This window comes from Echinops telfairi, unplaced genomic scaffold, assembly GCF_000313985.2.
Source record: "Echinops telfairi isolate 266 unplaced genomic scaffold, ASM31398v2 ScPeMD7_7473;HRSCAF=8511, whole genome shotgun sequence".
Lineage (NCBI taxonomy): Eukaryota > Metazoa > Chordata > Mammalia > Afrosoricida > Tenrecidae > Echinops > Echinops telfairi.
In genome coordinates this window covers 816,019-823,830 of record NW_022111377.1, presented here as the reverse complement: position 1 = coordinate 823,830, position 7,812 = coordinate 816,019, and the positions used below count along the sequence as shown (strand labels likewise).

General features: G+C 47.9%; 1 pseudogene; it reads right to left on the bottom strand.

Annotated features, from left to right (window-relative positions):
• Nucleotides 1-973: 973 nt before the first annotated feature.
• LOC101657862 lies at nt 974-2,229 on the bottom strand (annotated as a pseudogene).
• Nucleotides 2,230-7,812: the final 5,583 nt, after the last annotated feature.

The following is a 7,812-nucleotide window of genomic DNA, read 5'->3' as shown; positions in this document are numbered from 1 at the left end:
ACACACACACACACCCTTCACCAATCCTGTCATTTCCACGTTCAACTCCGTGGCCTTGGTTACATTCTCCAAGTTGCACAATCTTTGTCTCCATCCTTCTCCAAATGATTCCACCACCATTAACACCTGCATTATGATGGAGGTACTTTTTTTTTTTTAGACAGACAACTTTCCCAACTTGTCTTGAGCCATTATAATAGTTGCATTTCTGCTGCCTGCAGTAATTTTTAAAAAGTTTCCCGTCTATTTAACGTGAAAGTCATAAGCCATGCTTTGACAACTGCAGCAAATTACATCACAAATTTATTATTATTGTTAGCATACATTTTAATTGCCCTGCTTATTTTCTCTCCTGACTGTTGGTTTAAGGAGGGGTTGGGGTGGGGGTTAATGTTTTACAAATCAGTTCAAAAGTAAATGAATGATGCAGTCATAAGAGCAGATTCAGACATGTCTAGAACATTTCCTAGAGATTTCCCATTTATACAACGGATTCAGTATCCATGGACCCGATACGCTGGGTACCTACCCAGTTGTGGGCCAGGCCCTGCAGTCAGTCAAAAGGGGTTGGTTCGTGGCTCCCACTGTGGGAAACTGGGCATTCGCCAAGGGGCAGAGTGATTTGGTGAATGTCAAATACTAATTCTAACCATCATACATTTTCAAAAGGAACAAGTAGTCCCCACGAGTGAAAGGGAGGTATTGGGTGTGAGGGACAGTTATTTGTAGACCCCCCCCCTCCCTTTCTCTCGCACGTATGAAAGAGAGTCTCTTGGTCTCAATTCTTTTTTTTTTTTGGTTAAAAAAAGTCTTGACAAATCAGGACAGGGGACTTAGGAGTGGTGGTGATGCAAAAGGGGAGGCCGTGGCGGAGGGGGTCAGGGAGGTGGCAGTAGTGTCCCCTTCACCCCCATGCCTGGTGCTGTCTTCCACATGGGGACAGACCGTCACACATCCAGAACCCGTGGCTCCTCTACCGCGTCTGTTCAATGTAGGAGGAGATATCGATCTTGTCCGGCAGCTCACTAACATTGACCTCAAAGCGGTCCTGAACATCATTGAGAATCTTGGCATCATTCTCATCTGACACAAATGTGATGGCCAAGCCCTTGGTGCCAAACCGGCCTGCTCTGGTCACCCGATGCAAGTAGGTGTCAGAATCCTCAGGCATGTCGTAGTTGAAAGCAATGTTCACCCGCTCAATGTCCATGCCTCAGCCAAACAGGATGGTGGCCACAAGAATGCGTCCCTGAAAATCTTTAAACAGCTGGTACCGAGACAGCCTCTCTTCCTGAGGCATGCCCCGGTGAATGGCGATGGCGGGGAAGTTCTGCTCCACGAGGAGCTGGGCCAGGGCAATGCAATGCTGCACGGACTTCACAAAGATCGCCACCTGGTTCAACTCAAGGACATATAGGAGGTCAAAGAGCTTCCGGTTCTTCTCGTTGTCCTTCAGTTTCACGTAGTACTGCTGCAGCCCATGCAGCGTCAGCTTCATCTCGTCATCCAGGAAGATCTCCACTGGATCTTGCATGACTTGTGTCAGACTGGATGGACATCTTTGCTCAAGGTAGCACTGAACATCATGACCTGCTTCTCACGGGGGTCATGCAAAACATTTCCTGGACATCCCGACGCATGTCAAGCTGGTCGAGCATCTTATCACATTCATCCAAGATAAAGTGTTTTCGATGTTTTGAGGTTCAGACTCTTGTTTCAAGCCAGGGCGAGGATTCGGCCAGGGGTCCCCACAACGATATGCGGGCAATTCTTCTTCAGCACCTCTTCATCCTTCTTGATAGAGAGACCACCAAGAAACACTGTGACCTTGACATTGGGCATGTATTTAGAGAATCGCTCATACTCCTTGCTGATCTGGAAAGCCAACTCCCGAGTGTGACACATCACCAGCTCAGACACCTGTTGCAGTGTGGCCAGGACAAATACTGCAGCCTTCCCCATGCCTGACTTGGCCTGGCACATTCCCAGAATGGCCTGAGGGATGCATTCATGCTGGACTTCTGACAGATGCTCAAAACCACAATCAACAATGGCATGGAGCAACTCTGGCTTGAGCAGAAAGTCACGGAAGCCAGTGCTGTGGATGGAGACGTAGGAGCCCTTGACATCCTTCTTGGCAGGGGCTTCAGCCCCATCTCCTCCAGCTGCTGTCTCCACTTCATCATCTTCATAGTCCAAGAGCTCATTTTTCACATCATTCTCTGCCATAACTGCACCGGCAGGGGTCAGGGGAGGGATTTCTGTGCAGGGCGCACGGGTCTTGGTCTCAATTCTTAACCCTCATCAGTTAGACTACTGATGTTCGAGGAGAACTCAGATTTTCAAACTGGAGACAGCAGTCACGTGGGAAAGTCTTCTCTTTTTGCATTCTAGGTATTTTGTAGCAAACTCTGCGCCATCAATTCCCTACCTCTTTGGAGCTGGTACTTTCTGCCTGGTTTGTTGGGGTTTTAGTCTCTTCCCCGCCCCTCCCTTTCCAAAGTCTGTATGCTGCATCTTGGTGTGACTTGCACATCCTTGGCGAATTCTGTGACTTCCTCTGAGATAATTTGAAGCACTCATGATGTCTTCCTGCTGGGAATCGTTGGATTAAATTGGAACAGTCTCTGGCCCCCGGACTGAGGACCATTCCAACAGGCCATTTCCCCAGTTCATCTTCAGAAACCTCACCTTTTGGGGGTGTTGAACTGTTTGGATCTAAGTGTTGATCTTGTTTAACTTTGAAGGTACAGCTCTGGAGAAGTAATTTTAATGATAAAGACTCATGAAGTCACTAACAAAACGGGCAAGTGGCCCAACCAATGGAAAGGGGAACGCAAGGGGTGCCCAATTCCAACCCGGCAACTCCGAACCAACGCAAACCCCCGGGGAAAAAAGCCAAACGCCCCGTAGGTTTACCAGGTTTGGGTCCTTCCAGAAGGAGAGTGCTTGGTGGGTCTTCCAAGGCTCTTCAGGGTAGATGGAAGCTGCCAGTCTTTCAGTTAGTCATGCAATGCTTGACTGTCTATGCCTCCCTGGGACACTGTGAAGACCTTTTTCAGCCCTTGAAGAAATTCATCCTATACAAGAATGATTGTCCCTTTTCTGTCATATCCTGTTGAGAGGATGGGCAGCTTTGATCCTCTGCACCCATTGAGCAGAAAACCGAAAACCAAACACACTGCCATCGAGTCAGTGCTAACTCATAGCGACCCCCTTGAGGGTTTCCAAGACTATCTTTCCAAAGCCCAGTCTTTCTCCCACAGAGCGGTCGTGGGTGGGAGAGAGTAGAACTGTCTGCATCTCAGGTTTGTTTGAAGAACAAAGTTAAAGAATGATTGGCACTTTCATGAGAGAAGCAAAGTAAGACATTTTTCTGACATCAGAAATTTTGTTTTGGCTAGAGGGGTAGACTTGCTCTCTCTCTCTTTTTCTTTCAAGTTTTGTTCTGAATTCTTCTGTCCTATTTTTAAAGTAATGAGAAGGAATGATCCCCAAACAATTCCTCCCGGTTGTCCAAAATGCTGACTCTTATCACATAGGACTGTGTGGTCTTCTTCAAGGTTCTGGAACTTGCTGTGCCCTACGTTCTAAATTTATCGGATGGAGACAATAATCTCATTGGTTGTTGTGGTGATTAACTGAGGTCATTCTTTTAGAATACCTAGAGTCGTGCCCATTCATGGTTATTGTGGACTTGTGCACTAATTCTGTTAATTCGAGTTATGGGAGGTACTGCTGTGCTCTTTGAAACTCGGAGCAGCCGTCCTCCAGGTGGATGTGAGGTAGATACCTGCCCATTGCTCGGCCATTTGAATCAGAGAAGAAAGCTCGGTCACCGGCCTCTGCTGCTTCTCAAAGGCCAGTTGGCCACTCTGCTTGGAGCACGCAGCGCCTCACAGTGGAGGGCGCACAGTCCAGGCAGTGCTCTGAGCAGTGCTGGCAGGGAGGTCATCTCCTGTCACTGCTCCTGGCCGGAAGGTAGAGAATGCTGGGAATGGCCGCAGGAGGAACGATGCTTGGCTGTTAACCAGCATCACCATGAAGCCAGTGGTGAGTACCCCGGTCTGGTCAGCTGTGCATATATTTATTGCACTGGAGACTCCATTTGTAAACTCTCCTGAGGAACGAAGACATCTCGCCAGTCGCCCTCAAGTAATACTTAATATGGCTCTGAAAGAAGGAAAGGGCAGAACACAGGAAGGCAAGCTTCCCCGTGATAACCAGAATGGCATGATCACAACTGATCAACATTAAAACTCCTTCTCAGTCTCGTCCCCATGCAGCTCGGGCTCAGCGGGCGCCTGGTGTGGGTGGGCACCATGCCGAGTTTGCCTACCAGCCTCACAGCCACTTCATCTGAGGAGTGAGCTGCCCCACTCTAAGTTCCTGTCTGGAGTCCATTCCCTCTCAGGGCAGCCCAGTGGGGAGGAAGAGTGACCGGAACTGGCTGTCTCAGAGGCTCCTTTGCCCGTGGCAGCTTGAGGCTGCATTAGGAAGTGCCGCTCTTATCGGTTCATTCAGTGCTCGTGGTTGGTGGAGGGGAACGCTTTGGAGACGTGAACTGCGGTCTCCAGTACAAGACAATGGGGATGTGGGGGTGATTTGGTCAGTGGAACAATAGAGGCAGATGGACAGGGCCTCAGAGTGGGCTTGGATCACAGATGGGCCGACCAGGCGCTGACGCAGCTTAGAGAGATTGTATCATTGCCAGAGAGAAGGAGGTAGTATATTCGTTTTAGGCCCAACTGGTTTTCTGAGTTTTCACGTTAGAGTCTCCCTAAATGGCCATAATACCCTTTAGAGTTACAACAAAGACGTTTGCAGTCTTTTTGATTTAGTTTTGTTTTGCTTTTGAAATGCTGGTGATTTTAGGTCAAGGCGACTAAGTGGTGGGCCTATTGGGTTACTTGTCTGAGGAAAGGTCCAGAATAAAAGAGGGATAAAAAAAGTCATGCCTTGGCTGCCTAGTGGCTATCAGGTGGCCCCAGCCCAGAGGTGTCTGCTGGTCCCCATACCCTCGATGATGTGTGGACTCTCCTCTGAAGACCGTCACTAGCTTTGTGGGCTTCCTGCGCAGACCAGCCCAGGCACCTGCCATGTGTGGGGCGCATTGTTATATACGGGTGGTGGGGGGCTCCACACAGTTAGTGGGGAAATGAATGGAATGAAAAGCTAAAGGGATCTTTTCACAACATTTTTGAAGCCCCCTCCTGTGTTAGGAATGAAACTCCCAACCAAGTTCTGAACTAGCTGAGAAGTAAGAATGTGGGGTTAGGCAGACTGAGATCAAAATAGTTGCTTTATTACTGTGAAAAGGTAAACCAGAGGGCTTGTGAACCAGTGAGCTGTGAAGGCGTATGGTTTAACATGAGACAGATTGGCCCAGTGGTCAAAGCAGGTTGGTTCACAGCGCCCCCTCCAGGCAGGGAGTAGCAGAGCCGAGTGTGGGCTCCCAGCAGGCAGCTGGCTCCCAGGGAAAAGGGACTGAGTACACCACTTCTCATTGGCCCCTGACGTCTGGTAAGCCCTTATTCTTGTTTTGAAGCAAGAGTGTGGAATGTTCCCCCTTTATGTTAGTTGATTTCCATATTCCCTGGGGGCCTGTGTTAGTCTGGGTAGACTAGAGAAACAAATTCAGACACTCAACATGTGTATAAGAAAGAGCTTTACATACAAGAGCAATCGAATATTGAGAAAACTTCCCAGTCCAGATCCAGTCCATTAGCCCATATGTACGATACCATCTGTAAAGTCCTCTTCAGACTCACAAAACAGATGCAATGATGCCGAATGGAGGATGATCACAGACCAGTGGGTGGAAAGTCTTGTGGATCCAGTGGCAGTTTAAGCATCTCAGCATGGGGAGGGGTCTCCAGGTGGCTTCTCCAGCTCCGAGGCTCTGGCTGCCATCAGCCTGTCTCCATGTGGCTTGTCAACTGCAGTGTCTCCTAGGGACTGAACGTATGTCCCGCCTCCAGGGAGCTATTTTTCTCCTTCGTGTCTCCAAATGAGGTCATCAAGCTGCCACCTGATTGACAGGCTAAAGTCTACCCCTTCACTCTTAAGGCGCTCTCAAATTGACAACAGATTATGTAACCACCACAGGGCCCATCGCATGGCGGCCTTGTGGTTCATCTCCCACAGGACTGGTCCTTTCCTCAGTCTTAGCTTCCTTGTTGAATGGATTTATAGGAGTGAGAGAAATGAGGCATATTCGGTCACTCCACTCACTGCCATGGAGTCAGTTCCGACTCACAGCAACCCAAGTGGACTGAGTAGAACCACCCCTGTGGGTTTCCAAGACTGTAAATCTTTACAGGAGTAGAAAGTTTCTTCTTTCTCCCACAGAGTGGCTGATGGTTTCGAACCGCTGACCTTGTGGTTAGCAGTCCAATGAATATCACTACATCACCAGGGCTTTCTGATAACAGTAGTATTTAATATGTATTAATTACCATTCACATGTTATATACACATGAGTAGGTAAAATTTAAAAAATATATATATTTTTGAATTCATCTTTAAAAAGTCACCCCACTCTGAGTGTTTGCTGAATGCACGACTGTATCAGTCTCTCTACATTTAGAGAGCTGAGACACGAGTGTGCTTGTGTGGGTCGGGGAGGGAGAGGAAGTGGGCTAGAGAATTAAGGATTTCCGGGAGATTTACAACTTGGAGGAATTCTGGGCTTCTCTGGAAGGGCGCCCATGCTCTGAGTATTCCGGGAGCCAGCACCTCCCATTGAAGGACCTTCTGCCCCTGGGTTCTGGGAACCAGGATATGTGGACATTGAGGACTTGGGAAGACACTACTTGTTTTACAAGCTCCATCCTATCCCAAGTGGCCCAGCAGTCCCCTCATTGACAGAGAAGCTCCGGTCCATCCAGGCTCCCTGAAGAAGCAGGTGAGAGAGAGGAAGAGGAGCCAAGGGTTTGCAGACCTGAGGGATGGGATTGGCAGTACTCGTGGAACCCTTACCGAGTATAGAAACCATGCTTGCTTTCATCATGCTTTGGTAGCAAAGGGTGGAACATGAACAGGATCGTTGTTCAGCTTAATGGAATACTTGTAGACTCAATCAAACAAATCAAATTCACAGTAACCGAGTTGATTCTGATGAGTTTCTGAGACTAGCTCTTTTTAACAAAGTAATGTATTTATTGAAATATTTTCGACGCATCACCTTTTTGATGACCACAACACGTGTTTGACTCACATTGAATGTGAGCTTATTATTATCCAGAACTCTTAAAGTTTACGTACAACTATGACAGGTTTTGTCTCTGCTGACCTGAGTCATTTCATCCAGTCCACGAAGCCAACCTGTTCTGATCTGCTTTACTTTAGGGTGGTTTACAAACACGATGATCATATCTTCTTTGTCTTTATAACAAACTCAAACCAAATCCATGCCTTGCAATTGATTCTGATTCCTATATTAAAGACCCACTGCCCCCAGCACCATTCTGACTCTTTGTGAACTGATCTATAGGCGTCTGACACTGCACATCTTCATGGAAGCAGATGGTCTCATCTCTTTTTTTTTTTTTCCCCTGTAGAGTGGCGGGTGGGTTTGAACCACCTATCTTGTGGTTAACAGTCCAGGATCCTTGATTCATATCCAAAACTAAACTCACTGCCAATGAGTTGATACCGACTCCTAGTGACCCTGTAGAACAAGGAACAACTGCCCCTGTGGGTTTCCAAGACTGTAAAGCTTTACAGGAGTAGAAAGCCTCATCGTCTTCTTGTGAAGCAGCTGGTAGTTTTGAAGTTCAGACCCTGAGGTTAGCAGTTCAATGCATAACC